We start from the raw sequence: 14,894 nt of genomic DNA on the forward strand, positions 1-14,894 counted from the left end.
TTGTTTTTAGCACCTCCTAAATCAAATGAAAAATGATATACGAGTATAATTTAATAATATACTAGCGGATTTACCCGGGTTCAACCCGGGCCTTTTAATAAAAATTATAAAACTAAAAAGTCTGCATTTAATTTTTGTTATAAATATATTATAAATCGATATGGAGATAGTAAATTGAATAATACAATAATTTATAAATTAAAATACCTATTGCATTAACAAAAAGGATATTATACTATATAAAAAAATTTTCTTTGTTTGTAATAAAAAATTATAAACTTTAAATAAGCATTTAGTGAACTATTTTTAATTAAAAATATTGTAAATTATTTATGACATCATAATTATAATAAAGATTTTTTTTAAAAAAAAATATAGGCTTACCATATTATATTATTTTTAGAAATACTTTAGAAAGACAATTGTCTTTTATTTATTATAAAGATTTAAACACTTTTCTACTAAAAATGTGTATTTTATAAAATAGTGAATCCATTTGTAAAACAACATCATATATATATTTTCGATCATCAAACCTATACAAAAATGTCAAGGTTTATGTAGATTGCTCCTACTACGATTCCTTATTTAGGAAACAAAATGGGTTTTTAAAACTTCTTCTCATTTCCACAAAAGTTTAGTCATAACTTCATTAGTCTATTTATTTATTGATCATGAGTTATATTCTTATGTTACTGTAAAAACGATCATCTTCATGAGCCTTATTTTAAGAACTAACTTTACATCCTTATATAATGTTTTTGTGAGTACATCGAATACTTCATATAGATATACTAAGCACGTATAATTATATATCGTGTTTTATCCTAAACATGGCAAAATATAAGATTATAAACGAAATGGGTTGTTAAATATACCTCTAACAGATGATTATAGGCTTTGGTTACGAACTCGAAACTAGACTCGAAAAAAATCATGGTGATGAAGCGGATGGCAGTCTGGAAAATGAGAATGACAAGCTATAAGGGTGACTAACGAAGGCTATAAGCTATCATGGTGATGAAGCTGCTTAATTGTCAACATGTAGGTGCTGGATATTTTCCTCCATTTTGTTTTATGCAGGAGACAAAGAAGGACTTTGAGGTCTTTTTACTTGCACCAACTTATACTATTAGTCATGCTTAAATGTTATAACAATTCATCAACTTTATTAATATTTTAAATATGTTGAAAATAGAAATGAATTATGTTCATGTTAATCATCAAGTTTATTTTTGATAAATATTACGTTGGACAACACAAAATGTCATCTTATTGGCTAATAAAAAAAATTAAGTCATATTATAATAATACATACTTCAAACATGTTGAACTTAAGAGTAAATTGAAATCTTGATTTTTAGCATGCTGATCCATTTTTGATTTAGAGATAAAGTTACTAGTACTTTAATTAAAATGTCACATTGTAATATACACTGTATAGGATATATGCATTGAAATTATTTTTAACAAGATTTAATAATAAGTAAATTTTTATTTAAGTTAAAAGCATATATTACATTTAGCTAAACTATACTAAGCTAAGGATAATAACATTGTATCTTATTTGAGGATTGTTATATCAATTCAAGAACCTTAAATTGAAATGAATCTAAATGACTCATTTTATCAAAACCCCAAATTAATTATTTGTAAGAACTCTAATTTTATTATAATAGAATAAAAGTTATACCTTTGAGCAATAACAACTAGAATGTAAGAATTACAAATGTATTTCTTCCCCCTTCTTGTAATTTTCAACATATACACATATGCATGATACCATCTCCCAATTTTAACTTGATAGAATTCTTGGATGTTATTATTATGATATTCATTCAATATTAAACCCCAAATTTAATTAACAAGAAGATAGGTAGAAAGATTATTATTATTATTATGAATTTCTTTAAGTTAGGTGGTGAAGAATCACATCAATTGTTAAAGGAAGAATTTAGAAAAAAATGATTTGAAAGAAAAAGAAGAAGAAGGTTAGTGAAGTGAAATATGATTTCACAACGGAGTAAAATGGCTAGCATGTTCTCCTTATGCCACGCCTCCCTAATTTTTAAGTGGGTATTTTATCCGCTATCTGCTAAAGTTCTAACTAAATTAACCTCGTATCTAAAAATAAAATACTAGGAAACTATTTTAATGTTAAAACTGTAATAAAGTTTAATTTTCATTGGCTTAAAAAAAATTAGGATGTTACAATGTATATGTTAAATGCTTAGATCTATGAAGAAGACGAAGACAAAAAAAAAAAAAAAAAAAAAAAGTAAATGATTGTGTAGGGGAGTGGGAGTTTGGTATAATATTATTTTATTATTATCTTTCAATTATTTTCTTGAAGTTTGAAGTTTTTTCTAATTTAGTTTTAAAGAAAATGTCACAAATGGTCTTTTTGGTTTGTTATATTCGCATTTTCCCCTCTATGTTTTTTTTTCATTGCAAATGGTCCCTGAATTTTCCATTTTCGTTGCAAGGGGTCCCTGACACTAACTTCTGTTAGTTTTGACCGTTTAAACCCTTCATGTGCGAACCACGTGAGGGTATTATCGTCTTTTTAATAACCACAAGGACTATATTTGATAAAAACCTTTTTTAATTATGCATATATGGAAAAAGAAAAAAACAATTCTAGGCATATACAGGAACTATATGTCACCATCTCCCTTTATCTGGACACACATTCTCCAATCTCCATTCCTAAACATAATTTTTTATGACTTCTTCAAGAATCCTTTTGGATTTTTCACCAACTCTTATCTAAAACATATAACAAAATGTCTACATATACATATATCATGTGTGCATATATGGAAAAGAAAAGATCATCTATCAATCTATACATAAATATCATCTTATAGATCCAAAATTTTATCCTTTTACTCTAATCTCTCGTCTAACAAAAATCTGATCGGAGGAATTTTTTTGGATGGGTTCGGGTTTGAAATCTGGTGGTGGGTTTAAATGTTGGATAGGTTTGAGTTCCCGTTTAAAGTATGGATGTTTCGCGGTGGTTGCGTGGTGGTGGTCGGCCGTAGCCCGTACGTATCAATTTGCGTTTATGTATTTATCTTTAAATTGTAACAGTATTCTAATTCTAAATTATGTTACTCTTTGATATCTTGTTATATAGAACCTTATAGATAAGATGAGATCAAATCTTTATTTGTTAAAGTGTGTATTTGAATTTGAGATTTCTAGATCATTTGGGTTCTTTTTGTCTTTAGTTTTTATAGATTTGGAAATTTGTAGGAAATCACAATTTCTTTATATAGAAACCATTGAGAACTATGTCTTCCATCTCTAAAGCTTGGTAGCAATAAGCTAATAGATTTCAATACATTACCTGCCATTGTGCTAAACATATGGAATTTTAAAGTTTTTTTTTTTACTAATGTCATTTGAAATCTATATGGGTTTTTCATTATCTCCCAAAATTATTGATGAGTATGTGTAATTTTTTTTTTAATCATATGTGTTGTTTTATGTCGTCTATGGTGTTACAGCTCAATATATATCGAAGGAGAACATGTATCATTATTGGAATTAGACATTTTTTTTAATTATATATCATAATATTAGTTAAAATATGATTTAGAGTCCACATATATATATTTGTTTGCTTTCTTATTTGATTTATTTATGCATAAATATGGATACAAAGGTAGAAGATGGATATGATGAATGGTAAGGTGATCAGAATCTGGGTTGTGTTTTGTAAGAAGATGACAAAAATGGGTATATAAGTTTATGAAGATGATAAAGTGAAGGGATTGTACTCAAATGGACGAAAAAATAAAATTTTTTGCATAAAAACACTTAATATTCGATGTTGAGTGTAATGGAAAGTTTTTAAAATGATTGATCTGGAATTAAAGACCAGATTCATTCACTATATATCTATTTCATGATGATACTTATGAAGAAGATGACATCTAATTTGTGCATAATAAATTGATATATTCAAGACTTACATACACACATCTTTCTACATTCAATACTTCAACTAAATTACATTTTCAAACGCTTGTAAAAAAAAAAAAAAAAACACTTAAAGGATTACTACTTCAACTTCTAAATAATACTCGTAACAAATTCAAGACAAAAAAATAAAATAAAACACACACACAAGGCTTGATAAACAATTAATTAGTACTTCTTAATTAATGCATGGTAGACTACTTATAATGATGAGCTTGTTGTTGTTGTTTTAGATTGTGATCATCATCAGCTTCTGCTTCTTGATGATTCTCAAAATCGGTTGTCGGTTTTCGGTTTCCAACGAGACGTTGATCATGAGCCGAAACACCGCCTGCATGCTCCTTACACAACTTGGATATTTCACCACCATCTAATTCTTTCTCCACTTTCTCTTCTTCTTCGGTCATCGTTTTTGTTGTCTCTTCATTTATTTTTATTTTTATTTTATGCTGTTCTCCTTGCGTGCCCGACATTTTTATTTTGTATAAATTATGTGTTCCGAATAATGGCATGTATTTTATGAGTTAGCAGCTACTATTTTTAGTGTTTGTTGGATTTTGTACTTGTTTGTTTGACACGTTCACATTTTGTTTTGTCGTGTCGTAGTCTATCCAGTTGTTTATGTGGCAGCGGCTTGTTGTGCACGTGGATGTACACGTGACAAAAGGTGCGGATGTCAAACATGCATCACCCTTGAAAGTGGAATACCATAGCATTGATGTTATAAACTAGATTCTACATCCGTGTTAGTAATATAAGAATTAGTGTATAAAACAAAAAAATTACTTATACATGTAAAATTATATTTAAAAAGGAATCGGGATATTTAAATATAAATACTGAATGATAAATTATATCAAAATTGGATGGTGTAACAGGGTTTTTTTTATACAAACTCTTTCAGAAAAGCTATATCTTAACACTACTACAGAAAAAGAGGATAGAGACCGGTCAAAATGACTATAGAGACCGGTTAAACAACCGATCTCTATGACTACTGGTCTTGAGAATAGAGACCGGTTGACAACCGGTCTCTATTCTTATAATAGAAACCGGTTGCTTACAAAATAACAGGTCTCTATTCTTGCCAAACACATAGAGACCAGTTTGTTTATATCTAACCGGTCTCTATTCAATTTTTTCAAGACCTGTTTTTTTTTACTCAACCGGTCTCTATTAATTTTCATAAATTAAAAAAAAACCTGCTGCTGCATGCATTTCAAACCTGCCATGGCACCTGCTATACCAATGCTCTTACAATTTAACATTCATACCAAAACACACAAAACATAAACAAACCTCTTTACATATTCTCAAGTCTCAACAATCATATACCAAAACATCCAAAACAAACTTGGTACTCATTAAAAAAATATACCAAATCCAAACTACTAGTACCTAATGCAAAATCTACATAATGGGCAATTAAACTACTAGAATATATAATCAAACTACTAACTAGAATATATAATTCACAATTAAATATCTCCATAAACTAAACAAAGTTAAAGTTCCTAAAGTCATATAAAACTTCTAATAATAAAGTCAAAGTTCAATGCAAAGTCCATACTTTAGTCCTTTGGAACCGGAATTGCTTTTGTCCAAAATTTAACCATGTCATCTAGTTGTGAGAGCTCGTATGATCTTGTATCATTCCAAGGTATCTACAAATATAAGAAAAAAAATCAACATTACTATTGCTTGTGTATAAAAGAAAACAAATTGCAAAAACCAAATTAAATAATATAATACATATCAAATTACTTACATAAGCCGGGAAAAAATATTGTTGATACTTTACAAAATCATATAGCCAATTCATCACGTAATATCCGCATTCCCAATTAGACTGTTGTTGTTGGACCTAATTTTAGTGACAATCATATATATAATAAACATCAAGCATACAAATAGAAAACATGCGTAAAATTTCTATATGAGCTCCTGCACATGACTTAATTTTATCCTTTATGTTTATTTCCAGTGACATGAATACTCAATGTCACATGACTATACAATCAGACTTCAATTTATTTAAGACCCGAAAACTATCGTTTTATTAATATTAATAGTATCATCCATGCTGGATTTCCTGCTAATAAAGTTATCTTCTAAATGACAACTAACAACAATAAAACGGGGACTCGTTAAGACTAATGATTAACACAAGAACAGATTTATTTATACCTATGAAAACAAAAACATATCGTAAGGCCGGGTTGTGTGCCATTAATATTGTACCTCTTGTTAGAATGCTAAGTAGTAATTGTTTTCTTATAAGTTGATTATAATTGTAGAAGATAAAAGTTTACCTTGGGAAAGATCCAACGAAAACCTTTAAAAAGCCTAAAATCATATAAATATAATTTTGTGTTAATACTTTGTCAAACAAAACAATTGTAAATTCTATACAAATATAACATAAAATCTTACTTTTTTACAAAGCTTGGTAACCGATAGTGGTCTTCGGTCTTTCCTTTACCTATGGAGTCTAGAATGTACCGGTTAATTCATTAGGACGCAATATAAAAAGCGACCAGTGACCCCTGCTAATGTAAGAAAGTGTTAACCGGTTAGTCTACACAAAGATAACACAAATCAAATATACAGTTTATGGGTAGCACAAATTGAGCATTGATTGATGGTACATACCCTTGATGATACAGCAATAGATAATTTCTTATGTTAGGTTGACATAAGAACTCCCTTAAATAATTTTCAACCACCATCGGCTGCCATTGACACATTAAACCATTAACTGAAAAAGGGTTTAAGAAAGCACATCCATTTCGCTCTAAGTCTGTATCAATACTATTATGTAAAGCCCTGAGTAAGAAAAAGACAATATATTTATAATGTAAATTAATACAAAAAAAAGTCATATTGACAATAATAATAAGTTAAGACATATTAGTGTACTTACGATACAAAGAGTGCTAAAATAGTCATCTCAAGTTCTTGTCTTGTAAGCAAAGTCATAACCTCCATGGGAGTGACATCTATAGACACAGGGGAAAGTGATGAAAAAGTCTCAGCCCGAATCTCATGAGACATCGTGAGACCAGGGTTACTTCTGCTCATCAAACTCAGATAGTACGCTTGAATAAACTCTGGCCTCCTCATGATTCTAGTACTATAGCTATGCAACTCTAAATCGTGATTTTCAAGATCATATGTCGGCGATGGAGCAGAAGATGGCTACGAATAAGTATTAATAGTAACGCAAACAAATATTACTACAATATATATTTTCATGCTTAATATATATTAAGTTTAGGGTTCTTATGTTTACCGATGCATCACCACAAGTCCTAGTTGCTGGTATTCTTGAAGTAGAATTTTTAGAGGAAGAAGATCTAACATCTCTTTGGTCGGGTGTTGAAGATGGTTGACCACATGGCTATTAACAAAAACCACTAGTTACAAACTTCACTAAAAGACTACTATAGAGGACAGGCTTGTAGTTTTGTATAAGTAGTACCTTGATTCGTGATTTGGGCCACTGAATGAAGCTGCCAATAGCATCCGCAAGTTTAAAATGTTCATCACTAGGCACCGGTAGATCAAGAAAAGTATAGTCCTTATCAACAGTGTCCAATTGCACCTTCGCATACCCATCCAACATTCGTGACCCATGTAACATGTCTGACCCCGTCCATAAGACCCCTTGTGCACAAATAAATTCTCTAGTAACTACATGGGGTACCAACAAGTAACAATTTTTGCGTTCCTATAAAACAGTTGACATGTAAGTATATTTGGGGTAAAAATGATCAAAAAGCATAATTTTAGAAAGGAGTAACAGTTTTGTTCTACAAACGTACAGTAGTCTATATATATATATATATACTTTATAATAAATAGATAAAGAGATGAACAAGACTATTGTTAATACCCTTTCAGAAAATGGGAAACAGATGTACAAAAATATATGCTATATTGTTATTGGTGGTCTTATTATACATAGTTCTAATTTTAATATATAGTTGGACTATATATACATATCAGCAAATGGTGTTTCACTTTGACGCTAATCTATATTAATAGTAACTAACCGTAGCAGTAGTAGTTGGACTATATATACATATCAGAAAATGTTTTTTGCAACCGAAATCCAACAGTATAATAGTTGTTTAAGTGGGGAAGGGAAAATAATTGTGATAAGAGAAAAAGACTTGTGTATCATTGCTCCCGAACATTGGAGACCCACAGCTTCTCATCATACCCGATGCTCCTTCGGGCGTATTTGTCTGAGATTTACTTATCACAGCGACAACCCCCTCAACATTGTGAACTCTATCTGTTAAACTAGCAAGAGTTTCTTCTATTATCTGGTCCTTTGTCTTCCTATTTCGAGTTTCCTTATAGTCACGTATCCCTTCTCTAATACCAACTGTGCATGTATTCTTTTTTTTATCAACCCCATCGGACAAATCAACTTTTTGGCACGGTATGTTGTTCTTGGCAACTTATTGCCTGTAGGGAGCAAGTTATGCATGAACTCCAAAATTTTTGTAAAACCTATATCACTCCATCCATAATCGGCTTTTAAGTTTAACAATTCCATCACAGCAGAAAGCTTGGAATATTTACAACCGTCATACACTTTTGTTTTTGAATCAGCTAACAGTTGTTGAAATTCATCATGATCATGTTCATCAATATCACCCTCCACATCATTAAACATATTATCTATATTTTCACCATTGTCATTATCACCAATATTGTTATCATCACCATTGTCATTATTACCATTGTCATTATTGTACAAATCATCGTTTTCATCACTATTAACCCGATTAAATAAAGAAACACTAGAATTTTCCCCGACAATTTTTTCTCCATGCATATACCAACAAACATAGTCTCTCATAAACCCATTACTTATAATATGTGCACTAACTTGTATAGCATCACAAAACCAATTTAAATTTTGACAACTTTTACAAGGACAACAAATTTTTTCTCTACAATTCTTCTTCCGATTCTCTTCAGCAACTTTCATAAATTCAGTCAATCCATTATCAAACTCTTCAGAATGCCTTGTTATCTCATACATCCATCTACGTCTACGCTCCATCTGTATAAATATAAAGTAACATGTTTTAATAAAATGCATGTATGATATGATACGTGTAACGTACGGTTGGATTATTGTAGGTAGTCATCCTAACCCACTTTTTGAATACTTTGTCTCATATGTGAGTGACATGTTAACAAATTGAGTGTATAAGGAAAAATTGACAGCATTTCCCCTTAACTCCCCAAGTAAGCGTATAAAACGCCAACCCGAAGGAGCAAGGGAAAATGGTGCCAATTTTTCCTTAAACACACAATTTGTTAACACGTCATTCACATCCTAAATGAGACAAAGTATTCAAAAAGCAGTCCCAAATGGGGACAATCCAAAGTTAACCTCTAATAGGTTAACTTTGGACGGGTATAAACCTAAGGCATACGGTGTGGACCCTATACTATATGAATGCATGACATGATAAATTAATTAACATAAATAAATAATTATTCGTAAGTTATATAGGCTGTGATATAAATATACCTCTTGCGAATCCACTAGCTAAATTTATACTGCAAGAATCTTCAAATGAACCTATAAATTTGAAAAACCACCTAATTAAAATAAAAATACAATTTTATATCACACAATACAAATAATATATGTAAAAGATAATATATTCATAGAGAATTATATAAGATTGATTTATAACTATATATAATAATATACCTTTGACATCAAAATAACACTAGAGGTTATTATAACTATTGAAGTATAATAAATTTTGTTGTTTGTGATAATTATGGTTGGTATTGGGTGTAGTTATATTGAATTTTTGAAAGAGATTAAAAAGAAAAAAGAAGAATTATGAGAAATGAGGAAGAAGAAATTAAGAAGGCTTCATAAAAAAAAAAGTTGCAGCACGATATATGGTCTTCTGTTGAGAATTATGAGGAAGAAGTAGTCAAAATAGATGAATAGAGACCGGTTAATTACAAACAAACCGGTCTCTATTCTTTTTGGCAAAAAAGACGTTGTGGGTATGGCTGCATGTTAGGTGCATGCCTTTTATATGAGGAATAGAGACCGTTTGGGTAGAGAACAACCGGTCTCTATTCTTTTTAAAGTTTACAGACCACCTGTTTTATACTCATCCAGTCTCTATACTTTTCATAACCGGTCTCTATTCCTTCCTGCCAATAGAGACCGGTTGTTAATGTTTATAGACCACTCTTTTAGAGAAACACCGGTTTCTATTCTTTTAACCGGTCTCTATTCCTCAAAATTTGTAGTAGTGTAACTTTGATTACCTAATTGACCGAGTTCTCATTGATGTCTTGTAAAAAAATAATTTTATTTTCGTTAATCATGATTGTTAAGAACTATAAAAGTAACAGCTAGTTAGTGGGGTTTACAATAATTTTGTCTGTTGTGATTCTATTTGTAGGTTTCAGTTTATATAAGAAGAATATGTATCCTAAATATAATTTGATTATAATTGCTAATAACAACAATGATTATCTTAATTATAGTCTGATTACAATTACTAATAACAACAATATTACAATTAATTTGATTATAGTTTATAATATAAAATAAAATATTGATATAAATATGTAACCTCCTTAACTTTTAATAATATTTTGTTATTAGATTAACATTATGCAATAAAGTATTTATCACTTTTAAATTAGGTTCAAAATGTATATTAGTTTTGAAAAACCAAAAAGTGTAAATTAATTTAGACATGTGTTAATTTAATTAATTTTAAAAAAATTGAAAGTTGTGATTGATTAACTGAGATTAGATCAGTTGTCTTTTAGTATATATTAAGATTAAGATTATGATTGTTTTATTGAAATTTTTTTAATTTAATGAAAAGAAAAGAAAAGTATAAGATATGGGGTATTTTTTTATAATTAAGTAGTAGAGATAAGATCAGTTAAGCAGTTGTTAGGGTCACTCGACTTATAAGTAGTAGTATCACTTTTTTCCTATATGATAATCCACTTTTTTCAAACAATTGAGCCTTCATCATAGGAATATATAGGATAACAGGATTCCAGCTGTAGTTTCTTGTTAGGTCGGTAAAACTGTCTATGCAGCTAAAGTAAAGCTAATTGTTTGAGTTTGCGTTCTCGTTCAGGACAGGACAGTATGGGACCTCTTGCTTAGGGCTTTGGAAGCAAGCAACCAACCCGGCGGAAGTCGATCAGAAGTTTACTATTTGACAAAGGGGCGTGTTAGCGGCATAAGAGTAAGTAAACAGATCAGGTGTAGCGATAGGGCGGTTTACAATTCTATTCAAACAGGCTATTGCGTCTAAGTCAATCGCTAGCCTAGGGCTTTGCCATACTAGTGAGTCTGGGGCGTTGCTCTCGACCAAAGTCGCATGTGATGTTAAGTAAGGATGAACCCCCCACCACTGTAAATAGCACTCTCTTCTCTTACTTCTGCCATTGTCTCAGAAGGGCTGTTCAAATATTTTAGATTATCACTAAGAAATGCGGGCTATTCAAATAATGGTAAATTTTATATTAAGTAAAAGTAAGAGGGTATACATCTCAACTGTTATCTATTTACTCTTCACAAATGACAGACATTTTCAGAACCCAGACATGTAATGCTACTTGTTTTGTATGAGTAGCGTTTTAATATAAATTCAAAATCAAAGAAGTGTTGGAAATCCTGAATAAAATACTTGTCATTTTTTTTTTTACTAATTATAATACAATAAAATAAATAAGCAAAGTAAAATAACAAGAAAATGATGTGAAACCGAATATGATCAACAACGGGTTCTAATCCTGTAGAAGATAACAAAACAGTAACAATAATCGTAAAGGAACCGGGCTTGTGTTTGACACAATTCCCTTAAACAGATTCGTCGTCTGTTCCCAGGGTACATCGGCTCAAAGCAGAGTACTGCCGGACTTAAACACTTGCCTGAGAGATGAACGGAACACAGGAATGGGATGTTGTTTCAGGGTACACCTTTTCCTTTGCCTTTCTTCTCAACCAGTCCCTTGCCTTTGTTACCACGTGAAGATTGACCACTTTCAACAACATTAGCCTTTGCTGAGTTTGGGACATAGCTTTGCTTTTGAGCAATTTTGTTGTCTTCTTCAATACGAAGACGAACAACGAGATCTTCAATGGTCATCTCCTTTCTCTTATGCTTGAGATAATTCTTAAAATCAATCCAACTTGGTGGCAGTTTCTCTATCATGCAAGCAACTTGGAATGTCTCGCTCAGTGTCATTCCTTCAGCATGAATTTCATGGAGCATAATCTGCAAATCTTGAATTTGGCTCATGACAGTCTTTGAATCAACCATCTTGAAATCCAAGAATTTAGCCACCACAAATTTCTTGGTGCCAGCATCCTCTGTTTTATACTTACGCTCTAATGACTCCCATAATTCTTTGGCAGTCTTAATTTTGCAATAAACATTATAGAGCGAGTCCACCATGCCATTCAAGACATAGTTGCGGCACAAAAATTCAGAATGATTCCAAGCTTGAATCGCGCTCACAATTTGAGCATCCATCTCCCCTTCAGAGACTTGGGGAGCGGTTTCAGTCAGGAACCTAGCAAGGTTCAACGTTGTCAAGTAAAAGAACATCTTTTGTTGCCAACGTTTGAAGTTCCCACCATCAAACTTCTCAGGTTTCTCGGCCTGAGTTGCCACCGCAGTAGGCAATGGTGGAACTACCATGGAGGTAACAGAGACAGCAGATGTCATAATCGCAGACACAGCAAGAGCTGCAGAGACACCAGAAGTGGGAACACCAGTAGTGGGAATAATAGAGAACATGGGTTGAGATTCCATTCTGAGAGAAAACCGGAACAAGTTAATAACACGAATTGTTATTATACCAATCTGTTTAAGTTTGTTGGAAATTCTGAATAAAATACTTGTCATTTTTTTTTTTTACTAATTATAATACAATAAAATAAATAAGCAAAGTAAAATAACAAGAAAATGATGTGAAACCGAATATGATCAACAACGGGTTCTAATCCTGCAGAAGATAACAAAACAGTAACAATAATCGTAAAGGAACCGGGCTTGTGTTTGACACAATTCCCTTAAACAGATTCGTCGTCCGTTCCCAGGGTACACCGGCTCAAATCAGAGTACTGCCGGACTTAAACACTTGCCTGAGAGATGAACGGAACACAGGGATGGGATGTTGTTTCAGAGAATTATAGTGAGTTTTCTATGTGTGTAATTTTCTCATATAATTCATATATATTTTTCATATATTCTTCCAAGAACCAAAATGGTCCTTTTATACACACCAAATAGAAATGAAACTCATTTCATAATCAATATCAATAAATTGGTGTAATGTTAAATGCAATTTATTATACGTTATGGAATACGTATTAGTGAATTTGACTTTCAACTTGCACATAATTATGATATACATAAATCATACCTTAGGAAGTTTTACTTCTAATTTTGTAATTTACACACCTTTGAGATTGACATTCATTCACTTTTAACTCAATTTGGACATGTCTTAATTTATTGTATAGTCTTAGGCCAGAGACTACACACACATCAAAAGGTTCTCAATATATGTCATTCTATCATATATTTATCGATGTCCAAAGTTAGGAAAATACTCACTTTTTCCAACAAGAAGAAAATCATAGTAGTGTCTTCGATATAAAACTACTGACATTAAGCAAATAAACTGAAAGCTTACATTATGAGAATACTAATTCAGAAGACGACAAATTAAGGCTTCCCTCTAATTATTCATTTCTTTAATAGCTTTGAAGATATTGTCTGCTGTGACCGGACGAGGGGGTGGAGGGTGGGGATGTCGTAGACAATCGATAAGCTGGCGTATACGATTGCGAAAAGGTCGACACCAGAAACACAAACCTACTTGGCCAATTAGTCCTGTAAATGCAGCCACAGCTGCTGCTATGGAGAACCCCATTGTCTGTGAAAGTAGCTCCGATCAAGCTGTTATATATATATGTTATTTTACTTGCATTGATGATGGGTAACTGAAGGTTTCAAGTTGTGCCATTTAATTTGTCATTTGTAACTGATGTACTGTTTCTGCTTTTGAAAAGTCTGAACCATGGACTATCGCCAAGTCATGTACAAGATACAAATCTAACATAACTTTAAAACGCCTTAAACACTGGCAGAAATTGGATCAAAGGTTATCCGTATCAAAATAATAATAATAATAATGTGACCTTGTATATGTATGAGATGAAACGACAATGACTAGATTGCGACGATATTTAAGATTTTTTGGCTTTTTAAGAACTTTTGGCTATTTTATATACTTTAAAGAGTTTTTGATACTTCTCGTAGTTTCCATTATCCGTTCAGATGCAGGAACAGATTTCATAAGTTACATTTTTCAAGATCTTTTGAAAATTCAGAGGTAGCTACATTCACTGATATCTAATATTGTTTTGACCCTTAACACTAAAACACAACTTACCACATGGATTAAACGAATCCATAGCCTAGGCTACCCCTACATTGAAGGTAGTTCCGCCCCTGGCTTTGAATGCAACCATGTACAAGTAAAACCATAAAGGTGAAGCGACAACATATTAAAGTTCACCTCGCTAGTTCAATGGTAACCGCAAATTGAACCTAAACTAAAAAGGAAAAAAAAAAAAAAAAAACAGATTGATACCGTTGGTCAATGAATACAAATTCTATGATTTTCAGGTTGGAAAAAAAGTACGTTAAATTGGATAGTATTTGAACTTTGGAAACCATATTTCTTGAAAGACTATTCAAGCCTGAAGCTAAAGATCCCAGACTTTAAAAGTCCGAATCGATTTCTATATAGTACATCAACATGTTACGAGTGATCAAAAACTTGTAAAAGGTATCGACAAT

This window comes from Erigeron canadensis, chromosome 3 (genome assembly GCF_010389155.1).
Source record: "Erigeron canadensis isolate Cc75 chromosome 3, C_canadensis_v1, whole genome shotgun sequence".
In the NCBI taxonomy this organism is placed as follows: Eukaryota; Viridiplantae; Streptophyta; class Magnoliopsida; order Asterales; family Asteraceae; genus Erigeron; species Erigeron canadensis.